Source organism: Azolla caroliniana, unplaced genomic scaffold (assembly GCF_043228905.1).
Source record: "Azolla caroliniana isolate FFs.n. ecotype wild unplaced genomic scaffold, voAzoCaro1.0.p SCAF_13, whole genome shotgun sequence".
In the NCBI taxonomy this organism is placed as follows: Eukaryota; Viridiplantae; Streptophyta; class Polypodiopsida; order Salviniales; family Salviniaceae; genus Azolla; species Azolla caroliniana.
In genome coordinates this window covers 8,354,457-8,379,202 of record NW_028230448.1, presented here as the reverse complement: position 1 = coordinate 8,379,202, position 24,746 = coordinate 8,354,457, and the positions used below count along the sequence as shown (strand labels likewise).

Sequence of the window (24,746 nt, the reverse complement as noted above, 5' to 3'; positions counted from 1 at the left end):
CCGGTATCTTCGATGGTCCGGCCGCATCCTCCGTGCGCCGTCGTTTCTCGTCCACATACACCTCATGTAATTGACACAGGGCGTATATGCTATTCTTGTCGACAGGGCACTCCCATCCCGTAGCTTCCCGGACGCCTTCCGCGGTGTTTCGGATATCGTTGGAGTCGGTTTTCTCGGTGTTTCCTAGCACCTCCGGCCAGAAAGACGCCTTCGCTCCCGATGACTCCCCGACACATATTCCCGCGGTTGTCGCATAGTTGCTTCTTGCCGCTAACTCCTCCTCGAGCACCTTCTTCATGCCGCCTTTCCGGAAGTTCGGTCGGAGTGGCTTCCGAGAGTCCATCGAATGAATCCGGTTTCCCTCGTAGTAGATGAGATCCCGTCGTAGCGCCTCCTTATGGTCGTCGCAATCCCTCCGATCGTGTTCGGCGCTATCGCACCATATGCACCGTCGATCCGTATATTTGGAGCTTGTGGGGCAGTCATCCGACTTCTTCACCATCGCGATCTTTAGATTCTCCATCTCCTTCAGCAGCTGCTCCACCGTAGACGCGTCGACTCCCTTCTCGGCCGTAATCTCCCGAGCCCTCGGTTGATGGTCTTCCAGTCCCGTTCTCGGTTTCGGAATCGGTTCCGAAACCCTCTTTTCTTCGTTGGCAAGCCATTGCCCCCTCTTCGTGTACCGCGCGACGATATCCCGCATGCTTTCCCATGTTTCGGTGAGGCCGCTTTCGGTGGTCGTGTCCTCAAGAAGCACTCCGAGATCTTTCCGGTCCCGGACGTCCACAGCTCGCAAAAACATGATGACTTTGTCCGGTGCAAGAATAGTTTGATCTCTCGCGGACAACCTCCCGAACCGACACTCGAATGTCGAAAACACTTCGAGGACCTTCAGCCCCTTACCTGACATTTCCACCCAATCCTCGAATCCCCTCCGCGTTGCCTTGGAGGAGTCCTCGATGGCAAACGTGGTCTTTAACGCCTCTTCGAATGCTTCCCACGTCGGATTTTGTTGTTCCAACCCGTGGATACTCCCTTGAAGCCCGTCGGTCGCCACCCGGTTAAAGGATGTCACTTGCAGTCCTTCCGAAGCCCGGCACCGGAGCATCTCCGCCTTGTAGTCCTGCAAATATCGCGACACATCCTTACCATTAAATTGCCCGTTGCGTTGCACGAGCCGCTCTACTGATGCCGAAATCTCCGACATCGTGCGTTGTTCTTGAAGCATTCGTTCGAACATCGCCATCATATTGTTAGCTTGTTGAGCCTCCATCTCCTTGCCACCCGTCTTCACGTCGGGTTCACCAACTGTGTCGTGCCTTTCGGCTCCGGATCGTTGCGTGAGTCGGGTGGGAACCACAGAGGTCTTGGACTAGGAGAAAGAAGTTCGTGAGATAGAGATTAATTATGAGTAAATAGCAAAGAGAAAGATAAGAAACTCGTGAATCACACGAGTATACTATATTAATTGGTACTTAGGGTGTTAAGAGAGAAGTAGACGTATAAATCGTGAATCCCACGAATAATTTTTGTATTGATTAATTCTTAATCCAAATAATCAACAACCCTTTATATATTTCTCTCCTCCTTATATAAGGAAGGAAGAGCTAAGCATGGCTTCATGCTTTTTTTTTACAAAAAGTGTTCATGTCCACTAAATGTGCATGTGATGCTTTTTTATTTCCTAAGTATAGGGCTCATGCACGCTAGATGTGCATGAGTTATTTTTTAGTGTCTCGTGTTTTTCTTTTTCATATATTAAAAAAATACACGATTTACCTTTTAATAAAGGTATGCATAAATAAAGGTCTTATACGTATTAAATCTATATTTAAAACACTTAAGATAAGTTAATGTAATGGTAAGGTTGGGGTTTGTCAACGTGGAGGTGCAGAGTTCGAATCATGCCCTATGCAGTAGTGAGTATTTCCTTTTTTTTACATTTATGTCTCTTTATCCGGCTCTTCCTTGCCGGTATGCCGTTTTCTTCCTTGCCGGTATACCGTTTTCTTCCGGTTCTCACCGAGCACTCCATTCTCTATCCGGAGGGACAAAAATATAATCTCCACATAGTGTGCAACCTACACTACGACACCGTGAAGAGAGATAGATTTGTAAATATGTTTCTTATAGGCCATTGAGGCCGTTATATAAGTATAAATATAACTTAGGGAAAATATGATAGTAGTCGTTGGTATCATTATCATTGTACAGAGAGAGAGAGGGAGGGAGAGAGATACAGAAAGCTTTTCTGTTGTAACCACCAGCTGGCGAAGACAGAGCTCGAGGTCGTTGCTGCTGAGTCTCGCTTTGTAGTACCTCTGCCCTATAGTCATCGTGCTCGGAGTCTGCGAAATCTCGTGGATTTTCCTCTTGGGGTTTTCCACGTAAACATATAGTGTCGTCTCATTCTGGGTAAGTGCATTAATCTTTATTTCTATTCTGTCTTTCCATTTTCCAATCGAGTCTCGGTTGTGGCCGAGCGCTATTCCGTACAAACTCGTATTAGAGAAAACAGCAAAGGAAAGAAAATTGAAAGAGTAATTCGCTAGCATGTTCAAGCTCACCGGTGTAGAAGTCGAAGATGAGGGACATGTTAGTCGTAAAAGATCTTTGGTTGCCGGTATAATTTGGGGACCACAGACCGGACAAGATCGATGCCGCGACCTGGGAGGTAATGCACATGAAAATGACGCCATACATTTGGTGCTTCATTGACATGAGCCTGTACAATAACTTAAATGAAGAGAACAAGGCCAATGAGGCCTGGGAGAAGATTGGCACGATGTTTGGAGAACGAGAACGCCGTAAATCGGGTCTTAGTATTCCGGAAGATAGAGAGTCTCCGGTATCAAGACGGCACCCACATGGCAGAGCATATGAACACCTTCCAAGGGCAGATAAACCAAACTACCTCATTTGAAGTACCATTAGCCGATGACTTACTCGCATTGCTATTGCTTGGATCCCTTCTGGATAGCTGGGAGATGTTGGTTGTCACTCTAGGCAATGTCGGACGAGAAGGAAAGAACTTATCCCTGGCGTGAGTGAAGTCAAGTTTGTTAAACGAAGAAGCTTGCCAGAAGTACCAGGAATCCGGAACAAATCCGAAGGCCCTTGGTTATAGAAGACAACAATAACAGGGGAAGATGCCGGAATTGGAGTCCTCAGAACCGGGAAATATCGGGGAGGAGGTCAAAGTCAAGGAGGAGGCCCATGTGCTTCTATAGTGGGAAGCCGGGGCACTTCCAGAAGAATTGCCAACAGTTCTGAAAGGAGAAAGCGGGGACCAACAATGTTGTCTCTAAGAAGGGTTCGGATCGGAGAAGAAAGTTGGAAATCGCGACAAGTGAAGAAGAATTGATGCTTATCACCGAAGAGAGCAAGCTACATCTAGCAGCAACGAAACAACGTGGGTGGTCGACTCTGGAGTGTCGTTCCATCTGACCCGCGACTGGAAGTGCTTCTCATCCTACATGGTTGTGTCCGGCTAGGGAATGAAGGTGTGCGCAGAAGTATCGGCATAGGAGACGTATTGTTGACAACGTCAACCAGTTGCAAGTTGTTGCTAAAAGACGTCAGACACATTGCAGAGCTTCGGTTGAACCTGATATAAGTCCATCGGCCGGATGATGAAGGCTACACATGTAGCATCCGGAATGGAGTTATGAAATTCAGAAAAGGAAGCTTGATCGTGGCCGAGCCCAAAATATCAACACATTGTACCTTATGCATGCCTGGATATGCAGGGAAGAAGTGAACGTGGTATTCGACATTGCCGGTGAGTTGTGGCACAAGAGGTTGTGCCACATGAGCTAGAAGGGAATGTGGACACTTGCCAAAGATAACCTCATTCCGGAGGAGAAAGACGTGCAACTTGAGAAGTGCACTGACTATTTGGTCGGCAAGTAGAACCGAACCTCTTTCCAGTCAAGACCATCGTCAACATGGAAAGAACCACTAGAGCTTGTGCATATTGATGTATGTCATGTGGACACGAAGTCACATGCTAGGCTACAGTACTTCGTGACGTTCATAGATGACCATAGTCAGAAGCTGTGGGTCCCACCGTTGAAGACAAAGGATCAGGTATTGACCGTCTTCAAGGAGCTCCATGCAAGAGTGGAAAGAGAAACAGGCTGGAAACTGAAGGCGGTTCGAGCCGACAACAATAGAGAGTACTAGGGGTAGTTCGAGGAATACGGCTTGAATTTACCGTGCCGAAGACACTGGAGTTGAACAGATTGACCGAAAGGATGAACTAGACTTTGATGGAGAGAGTCCAGAGCATGTTGGCATATGCTAAGCTACCCAAGAAGTTTTGGGCTGAGGCGCTAATGACAACGACGTACGTGATAAACAGATCACCCTTAGCACCTTTGGATGGAGACACACCGCAGAGAATATGGACTGGTAAAGATGTGTCTTACCAGCACTTGAAGGTGTTCAGTTGTCTCACCTACGTACATGTAGCAAGGGACAAGAGAGAAAATTTGGGTCCGAAGTTCCGGCCATGCATATTTCTTGGGTATGGCGATGATGAGTTCAGCTACCAAGCGTGGGACTTGGTTGACAAGAAGGTTTTCCGAAGTCAAGACATAGTCTTCATGGAAAACTAAACCATTGCCGACTGGGAGTCGGAGAAGAAGATAATGGATTCTGGGTCGAGCAACAGAGATCAGTTGGAAGATGCTAGGACACATCCAGTCGGAAGTCAGACGTTAACTAAAGAACATGATGAACCGGTTAGATTCGGACAAAGAACGGAATCGACCGAAGACAAAGAATCAAACACCAGAACCAGACAAGACCCTGAATCAGATTCTGATGAAGAAGTGACAGAGGAACTAGTGATCGAAAACCAAGGATGGAGATACCCTCTAAGAGAGAGAAGGGTCCCCCAGAGATTTCTAGAAAAAGAGCGAATACTGTTGACCGACGAGGGGGAGCCGAAAATCTTCGAAGAAGCAAAGAAAGACACCCACAACCGCAAGTGGTTAAGTGCCACACAGGATGAGATGGATTCCCTACATGAGAAGCATACATATGAATTGAAGGAGCTTCTGAAAGGAAAGAGAGCACTCTAGAACAAGTGGGTGTACAAGCTGAAACTGGGAGACGCCAAAAATCCATTGAGATACAAAGCCCGCATTGTGGTAAAGGGCTTCCAGTAGAAGAAAGGAGTGGATTTCGATGAGATCTTTACCCCAGTAGTGAAGATGACATCCATTCGGACGGTGTTGAGTATAGCAGCGAGCATGGACCTCGAGGTTGAACAACTCGATGTTAAGATGACATTCCTTCACAGGAACCTCGAGGAGGAGATCTACATGCAGCGACCAGAGGAATTTGTCATGAAAGGCATGGAGAGCCTGATGTGCCGGTTGAAGAAGAGCTTATACGGACTGAAGCAAGCTCCCCTGCAATGGTACCAGAAGTTCGACTCCTTCTTGACTGACCAAGGATACCACGAGACGCAGTCTGACCACTACGTGTTCGTGAAGAATTTTGATAGAGGCGACATCCTACTACACTTGTTGTATGTGGATGACATGCTGATCATTGGACCAGACCGAATCAAAATCAAGAATCTGAAGAAGGCCTTGAACTGGACGTTCTCAATGAAAGATTTGGGTCCGGCGAGACAAATATTGGGGATGCATATAATCTGGGACCAAACGAAGAAGCTATTGTGGTTGTCAGAGGGGAAGTATGTGACAAAGGTGCTCCAAAGGTTCAACATGTCGGACGTGAAGATGGTCAGATCGACACTTCCGGCAAACTACAAGCTTTTAGAGAAACAAAGCCCGAAGACCAAGAAGGAGAAGTCTGAGATGATGAAGATACCATATTCCTTTGCCGTCGGAAGCTTAATGTACACAATGTTGTGCACACGACCGGATATCGGATATGCAGTCGGAGTGGTCAACCGGTTCTTGAGAAATCCGGGAAAGGACCACTCAGCCGCTGTCAAGTGGATCCTCCAGTACCTAAAAGGCACCACGAGTATGTGCCTTCGATTCAGCTCTGGTAAACCTCTATTGGAAGGCTTCACTAATTCAAACATGTGAGTTGATGCAGATACCAACTAGTCTATATCCGGATACGTCATGACATATGCAGGGGGAGTTGTATCGTGGAAGTTGAGGCTACGGAAGTCCATTGCACTATTGACAATAGAAGAGGAGTATATGGTGGCTATAGAAGCTAACAAGGAGGTAATCTGGATGAAGGACTTCAATGTGCACTATTGACAACAGAAGAGGAGTACATGGCGGCTATAGAAGCCGACAAGGAGGTAATCTGGATGAAGGACTTCATCGAAGAGCTAGGAATCCGATAGGAGGAATACCAGCTCTATTGTGATAATCAAAGTGCCATCCACCTCGTGAAGAATGCGGCCTACCATTCCCAGACTAAGCACATCCAGAGGATGGTCGATGACAAAGTTTGCTAGTCGGGCCGACTGGATAGTTGACATAGGAGTCAGGTCTAATCGACTAGACTATCGACTTGTGGGTCAGACAATCGAGTCGACCACTCGGGCGATAAACTGCTATTATTATTATTAAATAATAATAATAATAATAATAACATATTCCTTCTATAAATATGTGAAGCTAGGGAAAACATTTCATATATATGGTGTAGAAGGTGTAGAACATAATACAATAGAGAGATAGTGTGTGTATGCATAGAGAGTGGAAGGAGACAAGAGAGGTAGTGTAGGCATAGTTAGGTGAACTTGCCAAAACCCTAAGTGGTATATACTCTATTCAGCAGAGTCTTTGTAACCTATTTTTCTTCTTGTGTCTCTATCATATAGTATAGATCTGTTGCCCAGTGGTTTTCCCTATTTTAGGGTTTTCCACGTAAATCTAGTGTACTGTGTATTCTATCTATTTTGTTGTTTTCTACTTTCTATTCTATTTTGTATATTTTAGTCTATCATTTAGAAATCTACCATCCTAATCATAACAAATTGGTATCAGAGCTTGAGGTGCAAGATGAAAGGAGGTGTGAGTGGTTTCCCATGTATGATAGTTTGGAACTCACACAACTACTCTGACTAGAAGATCAAGATGGAATATCTTCTGATAGTTAGAGACCTATACGAGCCCATAGACTAGGTTAAATACCCAGAGGTGTGTTAGAGTTTGAATGGAAGATCCTAAACAAGAAGGTTGTGGCCACCATCAAATAGTGTAATTGTCCTACAACATGTGGCTAACGACACAAATGTTGAATACGGGTGCATAATGGCCGTATTCACATTGTCCCATTGAACATACTAGGTTTACGCTATTTCTGTAAATAGTGGAAAGGGTACTTGCCCTAGGTCAGTTTGTGGCCCGATGTCACATCAATCCCTTGGTGGCACTTCCTACTTCGTGTACTTTATTAACGACTCGACCAGGAAAGTGTGGGCATACCCAACTAGAAGTAGAGATCAAGTGTTCTCGAGCTTCTAGGAATGGCTTGCCTTGGTGGAGAACCAATCCGGCCGGAAGCTAAAATGCTTGCGGTTTGATAATGGAAGAGAGTACAAGTTAGAGGAATTCATCAGGTTTTGCCAACAGCACAGCATTCGATGTGAATATACGACACCATATAGTCCGAAGCATAATGGAATTTCCGGACAGATGAATCGGATAATTCAGGAACAAATTGTCTCCATGATGCAACACGCAGGACTATGAAATGGTTTCTAGGCCGAGGCGCTGCTCACTCCAGTTGTTAGTCGGTCAGCTATAGGGTCGAAAGGTCGGAATCAGACAGGTGTGAAAGGATCGGAGTCGACAATGTTCGGAAGTACGAAGGAGTCGGAGTCAGATTGTTGCGGTGGATCAATGAGTCAACAGTTACAAATTTTCCCAAGTAGTAAAAATATGTATTAGAATTAGTTAGACAGTTTTGTAATAGTTCTTGCCGAACAAGGGCAAATGTAATCTTGAAAAGAGACTCTCAGTTTTACTATAAAAGAGGGAACGAAAACATTATAAAGTTGTTGTTCTATTTTGTAAATTAATATAGTTAGTGGTTAGAGTATCTTTGTGTCGGCAGGTCTCTCTATTCATTATTATTCTAAGTGTCGACTTCTGAATTGCTTTGCTCACTAAGTAATTATATTAAAATCTAATAGTCGATCATAGTTACTCAGACAACAAGTCTTATTTATTGACTAGTACGTCTATCCATCCTTCTACCACAGTCATCTTGATAGAACGTTCGGATCTGAACGCTTGACCTATTGTGTCCGCTATGTACTTAAATCGACTGTCGGTCGAACAACACAATAATTTTGGCACGCCCAGTTACATCCGCAATAGGTAGAGAACAAGGTAGAATGGATCTCGTCTAGTCCAGAAACACCTGTCAGCCGTAAACATCCTTGCACACGAGCAAAGTCTTAACGTGTAGCAGAAGGTAGTGCTGACAATTTCGAACATAGCCATCAACATCAGCAACAAGTTGATCGGGAGTGGAGCAAAATTCCGGATCTAACAAATAATCATTCAAACGAGGAGAGGTTTGATGAAAATTCTTTTTACGACATTTAGGGAGACGACACTATGCCTTACTCTAACTCGAAGTATTGAGATGGTGCTAATGTGGAAGCACATATAAGAGATTTTTTGACCACATGGGAGGTGAAACAAGTGGCACAACGATTGTCGGCAGCAACTGAGGGAAAATTAAAAGTTGTTAAGTTTGTCTTATCATTTGACGGTCCGTCGACAAATTGGTATGCCCAGAACGGGCCAAACGCGTTCGACTCGTTCAAACAATTAGCTGCGAAATTCACACAATTGTTTCATCAAAAGATCCCATACAAGGATCTAATAGGTCAACTCTATCTGGCCTATCAAGAGTCACACGAAACGGTATCACAATTTGTGATCCAATTTGAAATTTTACGACTAACACCGGGTCATTTAGAACAGGTAATATGTCGCATACCTTTATTGATAAATACATGAGATGTCAAGAATTACAATTTTATAACAAACTTTCAAGAATGTATCACACATGCGCACATGACTTTTAAAAACATTAATAAAAAACACAATTAATATTATCAAGATTTCAATTTTAACCTATATTTTTAAATATATACACATATTTAGCCAGACATTCGCTTGGATTACGAGAATGCTTTCAACTATCATTGTAATATGTTTCATTTTACATAATGTTGAATTTGAATTCAATCGAACAATTTTAGAAACACAAATTTAATGCTATATTTCTCTCTAACTCCCATAAAGCTTGTTATATTAAATGAGCAAATTGCATTTTTGAATATAATTAGACACATATTCACAAGTGAATATCACATTATATACCTCACATGCCCAAAAACTTCTACGAACATTATATCCAATCATATACGAACAACCTAAATGTAAGATCAAGTGAGCAACAACATTGACTTAATATTATTCTGTACACTCAAAACTAAATAACCAAGATTAAAGAGCTCAGAAATCCTAGAATAAAGCTAAATTCAATTATATTAATAAAGAAACTATTATAACCAACATTTGTCATACAATAGATAAGTTCATCATCATCTATTCAATAAAAATTATACTTAACAACCACATACTTTGCGAGTCAACCAATACAAATATATGATGGATACTTAAAGTTGGCAAACCAATCAGATAATGTAAAGAAATGGCACTCAAACAAAATAATCTTATATTCCAAAACAAGTTTAGTTTTACAATTTTATAGTTACAAATTCAAACTACTATACAATCACTCCATTAGGAGGTCTGTCTGGAACAAGCTACTCTCCAAGATCAGCTGACAGTGGTGCTACATCAACATGTTCTGCCTCCTCAGTTGAATCTTGTATATGATCAGAACCCAGTGCATCTTCAAGGTCGACAAGGTTGCCTCCTTTCTCGTTTATAGGTTCCATCGGCTCTCTAGAGGCCATCTGAAACATCCCTGTTTCGTTGATATGCTTTGCCCCAACCTCTTGGTCCTAGTCGGGACATTCCCAGATGCCTTGGATCCTCATCTTAATAAAATTGACTTGGTCGGGGTCCTTTTCTAATGCGACGCAGTTCCTAAACAAATTAAGAGCACATGCAGTCATCGTTCGTAAATAAACAATCACACATACAAAAGTAAGAAAACCAAACAAGAAATAATATTTCATTTTAAAAAAAAATTGATGAAACTTATGAGATCATCTGCCACTATTCGATCCGACGGAATTCACTCCTCCATTGCCATCATTCTACACTCAGTTGCCGTCATTGTTTGGTCCTAGATTGTCAAAACTGTTCGATCAAACAGAGTTCACTCCTCCACTGCCGCCCCTGGATTACCGCCATTGTTCGGTCTTGGATTTGAATAACTATTCTGTCTATTAATTATCTTGTGTATTGTTGTGTATAATCTTGTGTATTGCGGAATATTTTTGTGTATTGTTGTTGCCCATAGCCATCTTTAATACGTGTCTTTTTTTCAGGAAAATTAGGGTTTAAACCCGTCAAGCCAAATGGAAGGGGAAGGAGGGTGTTTAGAATTACCCCTCAATGATCATCAGGATAGGGATGACGCTATCAGGACACAAGAAGCAATACGAAAGTATTGGACAGAAAATTTTTTTTTGACAATTGTTGAAGGATACGAAAGCCACACTCACTAAAGGTAAAGATAGTATTGGTTGGGATATAGGTTTAAATATCAATGAGAATGGAAGTAATGAGACTACTATCATAGAGAGAAAGGTTGTAGACTATTGCAATGTTCAAACCAAGCACATCAGCAATGAAGAAAAGAAGGTAGTACTCTATGGAATATTAAATGATCCATCGATAAAGGAGTTAGTTGATTGTGATGGTCTTAATGCAAACATAACATCTCTATTGGTAAATAATCTTCGTAATAGTTTCGTATCCATGAGCAGGTCAGAAGATAATCTTGTCTTAAACAGGTCTACTCTAATGATGTTACTTAATAGTGATGTTGACGATATTAACATCGGTGTGCTATCTAAGGTAATTGGTGTTAGTAGAAAAAGTGTGTACAATACATTGAATCGGATAGTTTCCTCGGGTGAAGGAACTAGTATGCTAAAGCTAACAACAAGATGTAAGCCAATGACACCCATAACAACAGAAATCAAGAATATAATCACAATATTTTGGACTAATGAGAGTAGGGTTTCACCCAATAAGAAGGATTTATGTAGGAAACGTGTTGGAAGGAGTCAATTCGAGGAGCATCCCATTCATCTTCTGGATGTACCTCAGGTATTTACATTTATCTCTACATTTGTTTTGACTTTTGAGCTTGGTTAGTTAGCTTATTAGCTACCTCTGAATATGACCATACCCGAATAGCTAATTACCTACCTCAGAATATGACCATAACTAACTAGTTACCAGTAATAGCTAATTAGCTCCCTAAGTATATCGAACATAGTTATTTAGCTACTAGAATAACTAATTAGCTACCATTCATAGCTATTTAGCTACCACAACACCTAATTAGTTGCCTATAACAATAGCTAATTAGCTGCTTATGACTATAGCTAATTAGCTGCTTATGACTATAGCTAATTAGCTGCTTATGACTATAGCTAATTAGCTACCCAAATTTCTAATCCCCTCCTGGAATAGCTACTGTACTAAACTATGGTAGTAGCTAATTAGCTACTGTATTAAACTATGGTAATAGCTAATTAGCTACCATTTAGCTAATTAGATACTGTATTAAACTATGGTAGTAGCTAATTGATAGGGTGTTTAAGACAAAGGGTAATCTTACACTATATGAGGGCTTGACCAAACCGGTTAGATCGAATTGTGACTCATAATATATTATATAGATCATGGTATCTACGAATTAGAGAGAGAGAGACTCAAGAAATTAAGAAAAAAGATAGAGAAGATGAGAAAGAGATAAGATTGTTATGATATTCCAATATCAAGACAATACAAAGGAGATAAACTCCACATTCATCTAAGAAACCAAGGACCTTCTTACTACCAATCACTCAAACCCACAATTAAGACCCTTCCTCTTCCACTAAGACCCTTCTTCCTAATCGTCCTCCTCCTCTATTATGATCCCCTCCTTCCACTAAGACCCTTCTTCCTCTTCTTCTGCCTAATCCCCCTCCTTTATTATAATTTTCTTCTTCCTCCTCGTTCACGCTATTTTTAGAAGCTTTTTATCTCCTATTTTAGCTAAGACCCAGCGACCTTCTAATCGTCATATCTCCCTCATCAAAGCTCCACATTTAGTGATTTAAAATGTTATAGATAGGTCTCTTTACAACCTTTCTAACCCATATTTAAACATAATATTTGGGTGAAAAACGAAGGAGTTATGACCATTCCTTTTTTAATATTTTTTATGGTCCCCTTTTTCTCTTTTTACTTTTCTCTTGGTCTCTTACTTTTACTTTTGACTTCTTCCTAAGGTCTTGGTTCGTATTCTTAGCCTCCAAATGTGAATTATCCATACTTTATATTATTCTAATGTACAATGGCTTAGATTCTAAAAACACTTTCACACTAATTAGCTACCACTTAGCTAATTAGCTACTCAACTAAAGTATGGTAGTAGCTAATTAGCTGCCACTTAGCTAAGTAGCTCCTCAGTTGAAGTATGCTAGTAGCTAATTAGCTATCGATTAGCTAATTAGCAACTCAGCTAAAGTATAGTTATTAGAGATCTTGGTACTAAAGTAAGCTTAAGATAAGGATAAACTAATGATAGATAGAAAGGAGAAAGAGAAAGAAGGGTGTCGATCCACCCGACCACCCCCGAGCGAAGGGATTGAGACGGACTCGAGCCTCGATCGGCGTCCCATACCACCGCCGTGGCGTCGAGTCGTACCTAGTGCTGGCGTGCTCGCTACAAGAGTTGACCCACCACAAGAGCAGAGTCTCGATGTAGTCAAAAGATTCCCAAATGAGGGTAGCTAGGCCTCTTATTTATAGTGATACCCAAGGCCCCCAGGCAAGTTCACACTTGACCTCATGGGTTGTCTCAATCCTGAGCTCTTTAAAACATTGCACTCTTGCAATGGAAAGTTAGGGAAGTTAGTTCTAAGAGTATTTTCGCGTTCCCATGTGGCATCTTTTATTGATTTATCCATCCATTTTATTTTAAATTCTCGGATTTCTTTAGTACGTAATTTTTTTGTTTTAACATCGAGAATTCTTTTTGGTACATGTGGTTTAGAAGATAATTCTTCAGAAGTACCCAGAGTTTCAGTTGTAACTTTATTGTTGCCAGAACCTAGAAGTTCTTTTAGACGACTCACATGAAAGACTGGATGAATTCTGACACCATCGGGAAGAGCGAGACGATAGGTTGATGACCCAATGCGTTTGAGGACTGTAAAAGGTCCACAAAACCGTGGGGCTAACTTAGCGCACTTACCCGTAGACAATGTCTTAAATTGTGAGGTACACGCAAAAATACCTTCTGTCCAGGGGTGAATACACGAGGTTGCCTATGATGGTCGGCATAAAAACGCGCTCTATCTTGAGCTGTTTTTATATTATCTCATGCAATATGCAACACATCTTGCATATCCCGAAGAAAGTTTTGCATACTTTGCAACTCATCATGATGTATATTAACATCAATCGGGGCTTGTGGCTGAAAACCATACATCAATATAAAAGGACTATATCTTGTCGACGTATGCTTGGAGTTGTTATATGCAAACTCCAAAATTGGGAGATAACGTTCCCATTTTGTTGGTTTTGCACCAACGTATGCTCGAAGCATGTCCTCAATAATTTGATTTACTCGTTCTATCTGTCCATCGGATTGAGGATGATCCGTGGAGCTCATGCTCAACGTAGTTTCTAACTTCTTAAAGACTTGCATCCAGAAGTCACTAGTAAACTTTGGATCTCAATCACTCATGATATCCAACGGCAATCCATAAAAACGAATTGGTAAGCCAATTCAGGAGTTGTTACCGTGGTTTTAGTAACAATAAATATGGCCATTTTAGTTAGTCAATCAACGACAACCCAGATGGCATCATGACCTTTTTGGGTGCGAGGAAGGCTAACAATAAAATCCATGGATATACTTTCCCACTTATTATTGGGAATGTCCAAGGGATGTAAAAGTCCCGCGGCTTTAAGTCGCTCGGCTTTGTTAACCTGACACTAGTGACATTTAGTCACATAGCTATGTATGTCAGGACACATCTTAGGCCAATAAAATTGAGTGGAGATGAGAACGAGTGTACGATGTATTACAGGGTGCCCTGTTGAGGGTGCATCATGGCATTCAAAAAGAATCCTCTTTTTGACCTCGGGTAAATCTGGAACACAAACCTTCCCATTACAGTAGAGCAAACCGTTAGCAATGTGGAAGTATTCCTTCGAGGATGTGGTGGTGTCTGTTCCAAACTCAACTCTTGCCCAATATTTTGCAAAATAACTGTCATCAGGATACTTTCCTCGAAGGTGATCATAAAGATCTGATGTTATTTCAGTGAAGCTAAGCATGTTAACTTCACGGATGCGATTTAGTGCATTAGAGACAGTGTTCATGGAACCTTTACGATATTGTATGGAAAAATCAAAGTCCTGGATGAGATCAGCCCATCATGCCTTACGACCTTTCAGGTCTTGTTGGTCACAAAAATATTTCAAGGACTCGTGGTCCGTAGTTACCACAAAGCGATTTCCATAAAGATAATGGCGCCATGTTTTGAGCGCATGTATAACTACAAATAATTCCTTTTCTTGAACAGTATACTAACATTGAGCAAAATCAAGTTTCTTACTCTCGAATGCTATTGGTTTACCATCTTGATGTAAGACAGCACCTATAGCATAATCGTTTGCATCGGTTTCAACCTCAAAAGGTTTTGAAGGATCAAGTAAAAGAAGTGAAGGAGCCTTGCAAACCAGGTCCTTGAGTTCCTTAAAGATGTGGTCTACTGTAGCATTCCACACAATAGGTTTTGTAGACTTACGCATTTGACCTTTTAAAAGATCAATAAACGGCGTCGTCAATTGGGAGTAATTACGAAGAGACTTTCGCAAAAACCTGACAAAACCAAGGAATGATCGAACTTCTCGAATATTCCGAAGAGTGGGCCAAAGCTTGATTTTCTCCATGCAAGAAGGATCAATTTCAACTCCTCGTTCGGTTATGAGATGTCCAAGATAAGTAATTGATTTCTTGAAGAACTCACATTTTGAGATCTTCGCATAAAACTGTTTGTCAGGCAATGTTTGTAAAACAAAGCGGACATGTCTAGCATGTTCTTGTAATGTACGGCTATAAACTAAAATATCATCCAAGAAAATAACGACAAATTTTCTAAGTTGTTCTCGGAAAATGTCATTCATTTCTTGTTGAAAAGTAGCCGGAGCATTGGTCAAACCAAAAGGCATAACCAAAAACTTGTAATGGCCATAGCGCGTACGAAATGCCATTTTAGGAACATCGTCCTCACTTATTCGTATTTGATGGTAGCCAGTACGGAGATCAAGTTTCGCAAAATACCGAGCTCCTTGGAGACGGTCAATTAGATCGTCAGCTCGGGGCAATGGGTACGAATTCTTGATCGTCACTTTATTCGAGCGTCGGTAATTAATACACATACGCCATGTGCCCTCTTTCTTTTTTACCAAGAGAACTGGTGCACCCCATGGAGATTTACTATAATGTATATAACCCATTCGTAAATAGTCCTTGAGTTGCTTAGATACCTCATCCTCTTCGGATCGACTTAAGCGATAAGGAGTTATACTTATTGGTGCAACACCAGGTACAATATCTATACGATGGTCTATATTACATTTAGGAGGTAAGCCATCTGGTAGTTCACTTGGAAAAACATCACGAAAATCATTTAAAATATGTTAATTGAACCAAGACATTATCGATATTATAAACGTGAATGTCCGGATCAAGTACACAATAAAATAGAGTAGAACAAGACAACTCGGATATTGATGGACATGAGGAAACAATCGAGAGGGATTGTTTTTTTACACATTGAATAAAATGAGTACAGTTGTTCAGTAAAAATGTAATTGAATGATGAACCCAATCAATAGATAAAGAAGAGCTTTTATTATAGAACCAGGGATAACCCAGTATTACATCGGTGGTACAGAAATTCATTACATGGAAGTCTACTTCCTCTATATAAGTATCAATAGAAATTCCTAATGAATGAATCGCCCCGTTGATGTATTGTACTCTTCCATCAGCCAAGTGCACTGTGTACGTGTGATCACTTACGATGGGTTGGATTCCCCATATCTGAACCAAACGATCATTCACAAAATTGTGTGAGCTTCCCGAATCAAATAAAAATTGTATGGGAGATCCATTGATATACCCGTTTGCACGTAGTAAATCATTGGGACCCAATACATAGTGAGGGAAAGAACATTGACAATTACTTAAATGATGTGTATAGACCTGAAGGATATTAGGAATCTGACCTTTATGGTCTGCAGCTTTAGCTTTGTTGTCGTGCTCTTTCCATTGGAGCTTTTGACATTGATCTTTTGTATGACCCTTCTTTTTGCAGAATACGCAAAAAGGATGTTGTCGCTTACAATCGTGATCCAGGAATTCATTGGGTGTCTTGCGTTTCCTAACAAATTGCGATTGCTTAGTCCCGGGCGCTTCGTTGGGTTTGTTGTGGTCCTTCGAAGAGCGTTGATAGCGAAGAACTATTTCAACGGCCTCTTCGAAGGATTTTGGATCCTTATCGTGCACTATCCAGTGTTAGTCCGAATTGGGGATGCCATTGACAAAACAAGCTATCAACCAATTGTCCCCTTCTAGACCCGATTTTTGGATTTGGGTTCTATAATGGTGAACATAGTCTTCTAGAGAGGAAAATTTCCTGCTAGAGAGGTTCATTAAAGCTTGTGCTGCCTCGGTTCGAGAGGGAGGTTGCAGAAATTGGCCCTTAAAAACCGTGACAAAATCTGTCCAGGTATCGGGCAATTTCCCCATAGTACGGAGGCCACGCCACCAGGCGGCGGCCTTACCCCCGAGTTCTCGGTCGACATATGCAATCTTCGTACTATCTGGCGTGGGATAGAGCTCAAAATGAGACTCCCATCGGCCCAGCCACGTGCAGATTGCTTCTTCGATTCTTTCCTTTTTGTCTCCCGTAAATGGCTTAACGACAAACGATGGTTCACCCTGTCACTCATTAGGTCTATTAGTCTCACGTTGTAGACTAATGACACGTGCCTCGAGAGCACTTTGAGATTGCCGAAGTTCGGTCATCTGTTGAGCGGCGAAACTAAGGTATTGGGTTATTTGTGCCAAATACATCTCAGTGGACATTTGTCCAGGAGGATTCCCTTGAGTTCCTTCCGCTTGAGCGGATGACATCGGGTCGTTAATTTGAGCCATTAAAGATTATTTCTGGAAAAGAAATAGGATAAGGTCAGAGAGATAGTCATAACATCATGTCGTGATGTAAACATATCATGGGCAAACATTAATCGATATCATGATCTCACGTCAATACCCCTCTAGACGTAGGAGATGAGGTTCAAGATCAAGTTACTATGGTGACACAAAGGTGTTTTAAAAACCATGGGGGTGACAAATAAATGTCTTTCCCTGATCTCTATATCGATTTTTTCATGGTGGCTCCCCAAGGCTCAACCATGTATGTTCGCGTCATGAATAGTTTATACACGAAAAAAATGTTAACAATAAACTATGTTTCGGTGCCCACATATGTGGTTTCGGCTCTTTAAGTCCTATTATGAGTACCCCTAGGTGCACTTAGACCTTAAGTCTAAACATGTGTTATAGTCATATGTATCAAGGATGTTGTATGGTCTTGGTCATAAGAGATATGCGAGGCATTTGATCATATATGTTTTTTTTAAAAGAACATATATGTCAAGGGTCCTTATTTCGCCCTCATTTACCAAAACTATGTTGGTACGTTACCTAACCTCAAGTCTCGTAATTACGATGGCATACGCCAAAGTGGAACCTAATGGTCAAGCCAAATGAGCCCTCGTTTCGTAGTAGGCCCACGTGGCCCATCACATGGTCACGTCATTACGAATGCCTCTCGTAAGAACGAGCTCATGGTGGCATCGTATCCATGTAACGAGGGAGGGATGTTGGATACATGTGTCATTGGAGCGACCTCACTTGAAGTGGGTCAAGCCCTACGTACTCAACATCATTATGGCTATAGGCGTTTCTTTACATAACGAAATCGAGGTCATCAACGGGGTTGTGAACAAGAAAAAATTGTTGAAAAAGGGATGGTGATAACGCCATTCTCACAAAAATGTGAGGACGGCCACCGACATCCTTTTCCCGACAAGGACAACTTTCGATATAATCACGTAATAACGAATATACACATATGTTTACTTATCACATATATACGATCAAACACGTATATACGTAACCACATATGCCTATATTAAACATATCATTATATTAAATAGCCACAAGTGATGTGATCGAGATATGTAATCGAGGTATATACCTCTACGCACATGAAACATCCACAAATAAGAGATCATCGTAATACGCAATTGAGGTATTGACCTCTTACGCATACAAGACCAAACACATATCCTTTACAATAAATCAAGGTATTAAACTCATACGCAAACAAAACATATGTTCGTGAACGTAATATGTAATTGAGGTATTAACCTCGTACGCATACGACACTCATCACATATTATTTATATGTCAAACGAGGTATTGACCTCGTGCACATATGTAAACGTTTTAGATAATCAATTAAAGACCACTACAACATCATTGACTTAATGAAAAAAAATGACATATAAACTAAACACATGATTAAATGGGAGAAGAGAGAATAGAAGAAAAAATTATGGAAAGAGTTACCGAAGTTCTTTGTTGATCGTTGTCTGGATCAAGGCCGACCGCACATCAATCGATCACCATCAATCAAAAGACAAAAGACAAACAAAGAAACATTAGTACATAGCTCTGATACCAAATATTAGAGATCTTGGTACTAAAGTAAGCTTAAGATAAGGATAAACTAATGATAGATAGAAAGGAGAAAGAGAAAGAAGGGTGCCGATCCACCCGACCACCCCCGAGCGAAGGGATCGAGACGGACTCGAGCCTCGATCGGCGTCCCATACCACAGCCGTGGCGTTGAGTCGTACCTGGTGCTGGCGCACTCGCTACAAGAGTTGACCCACCACAAGAGCAAAGTCTCGATGTAGTCAAAAGATTCCCAAATGAGGGTAGCTAGGCCTCTTATTTATAGCGATACCCAAGGCCCCCAAGCAAGTTCACACTTGACCTCATGGGTTGTCTCAATCCTGAGGATTAAAAGTAATCCTCCCCTTCTTTACACTCTCGTTTAACCCTCACACTTATCCACGTGTATAGAATACTACGGTAAATTCTCACCACGGGATATTATATGGTCATGCCCATAACAATAGTAGTAGCTAATAAGCCACTCTAACTAAAGTATAGTAGTAGCTAGTTAGCTACTCAGCTAAAGTATGGTACTAGCTAATTAGCTACTCAGCTAAAGTATGATACTAGCTAATTAGCTACTCAGCTAAAGTATGGTAGTAGCTAATTAGCTACTCAACTGAAGTATGGTAGTAGCTAATTAGCTACTCAGCTAAAGTATGGTAGTAGCTAATTAGCTACTCAACTGAAGTATGGTAGTAGCTAATTAGTTACTAGTTAGCTAATTAGCTACTCAGCTAAAGTATGGTAGTAGCTAATTAGCTACCACTTAGCTAATTAGCTACTCAGTTGAAGTATGGTAGTAGCTAATTAGTTACTAGTTAGCTAATTAGCGACTCAGCTAAAGTATGGTAGTAGCTAATTAGCCACTATAACTAAAGTATGGTAGTAGCTAATTAGCCACTATAACTAAAGTATGGTAGTAACTAATTAGCTACCACTTAGCTAATTAGCTACTCAGCTAAAGTATGGTAGTAGCTAAATAGCTACCACTTAGCTAATTAGCTACTCAACTGAAGTATGGTAGTAGCTAATTAGCTACTAGTTAGCTAATTAGTGACTCAACTAAAGTATGGTACTAGATAATTAGCCACTATAACTAAAGTATCGTAGTAGCTAATTATCTACCACTTAACTATTTAGCTATTGTACTAAACTATGGTAGTAGCTAAGTAGCTAAGTAGCTAAGTAGCTAATTAGCTAACACTTAGCTAATTAGCTACTACCATAGTATATCGAACATAGCTATATAGCTACTAGAATAACTAACTAGCTACCATTCATAGCTATTTAGCTACCACAGTACCTAATTAGCTACCTATAAATTTTTCTTTTGGGGAAAAAAAAAGTTGCCTATATTAATGTCTTCTAAGACCAAAATTGGCCCGTGAGACAAATGGTTTACAACAAAAATGGGATATTTACCCATTCATCGAAAGTAAAAATAAAAATAGAGTTTTAAGCTAAATAGTTCTAGTAAAATAAAATAACAAACATGTTCTACAATGAAAATGATGTATACTAGGCCTAATTTCATTTCCATCCAAGTCTCTTGAAGAGAAGCGGGAGGTCAAAGGGTTTTGAGGTGGATGTGGCCCGTGGCCCCAATGTAAAAGGTACCCCAACCATAGCTTCTAGTCGACGTAGCTCACATTACCTTATCTTCTTAATCCTTTCTACTTTGTGTCGACTTGTTTTGAAACCCAACATCCAAGGGCGTTTGGTTGTTCTTTGCGTTTCGGCTTCGTCAAGAGAGAGGCTGAATGCCGTAAGTGTATCCACATTCATTATCTCCCCTTGTTCCTGAAAAATTACACTAGTTACAAGTTTATGAATAGTAAACGGGTTATGGTTAACACTTTGTAATTTTTTCTCCCTATGTTGTTTTAGCTCTAAGATATACCTACCTAGTCTCTTTACATCCGGGGTATCTAATAGTTTGGAGAGGGTGGGAGAGGGTCCTAATATGTCTTGGTATTCCACTCGTATCTTAGCATAAGTTGGGCACTTGCATGTGAAGTGATACTCATCCTCTATCTCTATGTGGCACAACCTACATAGCCTTTCCTCCCTAGGGACTCTATTAGCCCGACCACTCTCAATCTCAAGTTGGTGAGATGATATCCTAAGTTGTCCAATGGCAACCCTTAGTGCATTTGATAAGAATGTATCTGGATATCTTGGTCGTGTAATAAAACCTAACTAAGAGAAGTACAAGAAGTGTTCCTTATAGTACAACATTTTAGATGGGAGTGGCCCTCGTGGGGTGATCCATTTATATCAGCTGTAAATTTGCCATATTTCTTGGCATATCACTTTATTACGGTCTTCATGAGATATTAGAGTTTGGTCAGTCCCATGGTTGTACTTAAGGGGGGGTAGGTTATTAATGTCTATGCCGTTTGCAAGTAACCAACTCACCACATTGCTATACCAAGAGCTAGTGTCTCCATACGCATGTAGGGATCGAGATGCCTCAAAGGCTCGACGAGATATCCTATCTTGTGGTTGGCTATGTATCCGATGAATAAAAACTACCACTTGAAACAGTGCTTCTACTAACATCGGGGGTAGACTGAACTCTGCTCTAATAATGCTATGTGGTATTGTCGATTTGCTTCGAAGTCGACGTGATAACATCGTCACCAAAGGTCTCTCTAATTGCGTCCACATGAAAGATGGTAGACCTAGAGCCCATACTACCGATGCATACATGAGGGAAGGGGTCACTAATGAGTCGAAGAGCCATTCCTTAGTCCGTGGCTCTTGAAAGTATGCTTGGTGGCATTGTCTCTCTAAGAGTGAGAGGGATGCATACCCTCTCGTTAGCCTATCTTTGGCAGCCCGGGTCATCGAGAATTTACTTGAGCGAGCACTAAAAGTGACTCCCAAGTATATATATGATCCAACTACCTCAACTAGTTTATGAGAGAGGATTAGCTGACATTGACTCCTAACTCGAGACAATGTATGAAAGATAAGGACTTTAGTTTTCGCTAGATTCACTACCAGTCCTCGTTGTGTACAAAAGTCATCTAGGGCATTAAGATGCTTTTGTAGGTCATGTTCCGACTCCTCGAGCAAGACAATGTCGTCTGTGTAGAGTAAGAGACTAACTTGCGTATCCCCAATAGCTACTCCCTTGCTTCCCTTACGAGCAATAAAATCAGTGATCTCATCAATGTAGATCCCAAAAAGAGTCGGTGATAGGGGGGCCCCCTATTTTATACCAATGGTGATAGTGAAACAATCGGATGGGCCACCTGGGCATCTTACACACCTAGAGGCTTGCTCATATAAGGCATAAATGGCCCAGATCATGTCATTTGGTACCTCCAAGCTCTTAAGTCTATCAAACAACTTCTCCCTAGGAACTGTGTCAAAGGCTTTGCGGAAGTCCACAAAGCAACAATATAGTTTCTTCCTACAAACCTTTGTTTAGTCAATTAAGCACCTAAGTGTGAAGATATGGTCAATAGTGGAGAAGGCTCGTCTAAAGCCAGCCTGCTCAGGTGCTCGAAGACTTAATGTTTCCATATAATTGCTAAGCTCTGCTTCCATTACCGCACCATATAGTTTAGCGAGCGTATGGCCTATCATAATGGTCCTATATGTATTTGGGTCCATTGGGTCCCCTCCTTTATGTATAGGGGCCACTGTGTTCATGGTCCATTGTGGTGGAAAACCCTCAGCAAGGGTGCGGTTGAAGATTAGAGTGAGAAAGGGGGCTAGGCACTCTCGAGTATATATGATGTGATCGGCTCGCAATCCTATGTGGTCCATGGATTTCCTATGTTGTAATTTTTTTATGACCTTCGTGACCCTAGAGGTCATGAAAAGTGTCCCCATGTTAGGTCGAGGTGTGGAAGGCATTGGGATGGGTGGTTGGTTCGGGACATGGTAGAGTCTCTCGATATATGTGTGCCAAATATTGGGATCCTCAATGGGTGTTTGTGGTTACGGTTCCGGTAGTCTCTTCCATGCAAGGGTGCAATCCCTACTCATGAGCATATGGTAGAGTTCCCAATATTGGGATGATTCCCAAGGTTGTCTTTTATGACATGTCATCTTGCGCATCTCTTTTCGAGCCTGTACTGAGGAAATAGTACCACTAAGTCGCGAACTTTAAGTTGTCTATACAAATCTCTACAATCCTCATCATACCACTTGTTCTATGGCATAGACCTTATTCTACTATGATTGGAGTGTTTCGTGTATGGGAAGCTATTAATTGCTGCTGAGTGAAGGGTGTGTGCAAGTTCTGTAGTGAGGTTCTCTAAAGGCAAAGAAGAATCAAAAGAGGAGAGATGGGCTTGAACATGTCGAGAGTAGATGTCAGCGATCTCATGCGTGAAATGTATTGTGGTGTGATAGTTTGGTTGACTAGAGTTGGTGGCGTGGGAGATGTTGCATTTTAGCTCAAAGTATAGGAATCTATGGTCTGCACCAATGGGGCATGGGGCCACCTGGAAGGAGTTAACCATGTGGGTAGCTTCATGGAGTCCTATTAGGTAATCAACTGTGCTTTCCCCTCCTCCATGTGGGAAACATGTGAGTGCTTCCGAGCCCAGCCACTTGGCTAAGCCATTATATATGATCATCTGGTGTTAGCTTCCAAGTTCAAGCAGATGATGGCCAAAGCTTGTGGCCTCTACACCTTGATCATTTGAAGTACGCATTATGTCTAAGTCTAAAGGGTTGACATTCACCATTTCGAGGTTTCTATCCATCTGAAATATTGTGCATTGTCAGGATTGGGTTCTTGCATTGAAATTTCCTACAAGGAAGACTTCCCCTTAAGAAGAATATTGGATTATGTCATCTGATAAAGGTTCGTATGGAGAAGGCCCATGCGGCGTTCCTTCATCAACTATACTCACCTCTCCAGCCATATTATATCTGTATCCTTTCGGGGGGAAATAACACATGACGATAAATATCACCTGATCCTTGCTACTAAGGACTTTCACCCACATAAAACGGGCTTCTGGGTCTTTCTTTAGTATTTCTATCCTATTTTGTATCTCTCTCTGAAATAGTATCGCAACCCCTCTAGACCCTATAGTAGTATGTCGACGTGAGGTTTGTCTAAAGATAGATTCCCAACGAAAACCATCAACTCGTGGCAGTCCTCAATTTGGGCTCTAATGTGTTTCTAGTAAAAAAAAGTATGTCAAATACCTTCAAAATCTCCTCTAGGCGGTCAGGGTGTGTCCAAAATGCACCGTTACAGTTCCACATGGATGTCATCCTAAGTTTATTGTTTGTCACATGGACCACACGCCGTCAATTGGCGACGCGATCATTTATTATCACACGCCCGTCTCGGTCAAAAGCACGATGCCCCTCTTTACGAGCTTGTATGACTCGCGGCATACACATTTTACGATGCTCAATTTGCATCTTGGTCAGGTCTTCATCAAGGTAGATAGGGTCCCCGCCCAATCCTCGAAGAATTGTTCTCTTTTAAAAAAATGTGATTCTAAATTCTGAGTCCTTAAACTGAAGGACCAAAGCTCTTTTCCTGGTGGTGTCACGTCCTACCCTCCAAGTTTTAGTGATTGGTAGGGCTTCGTACCCCAACATTTTCCCTAATGTTTGTGCATCTTCGTTAGGAGATGTCCCTTCCTTGAGCCCAGTAACTCGTACATTTAGGCGTCGATCTTGATGCTTTTTTAGCTCCTCAAGGGTAGTGTTTACAATATTTTCATCCTTTAGTTCCTTTTTAATATTACGTTTTACTACTTCAACCC

The 24,746-nt window shown here is 41.4% G+C and overlaps 1 pseudogene; it reads right to left on the bottom strand.

The window, feature by feature from the left end:
- Positions 1 to 9,796: 9,796 nt before the first annotated feature.
- On the bottom strand, positions 9,797 to 22,314 carry LOC147856046 (uncharacterized; annotated as a pseudogene).
- Between the last annotated feature and the right edge of the window lie 2,432 nt (positions 22,315 to 24,746).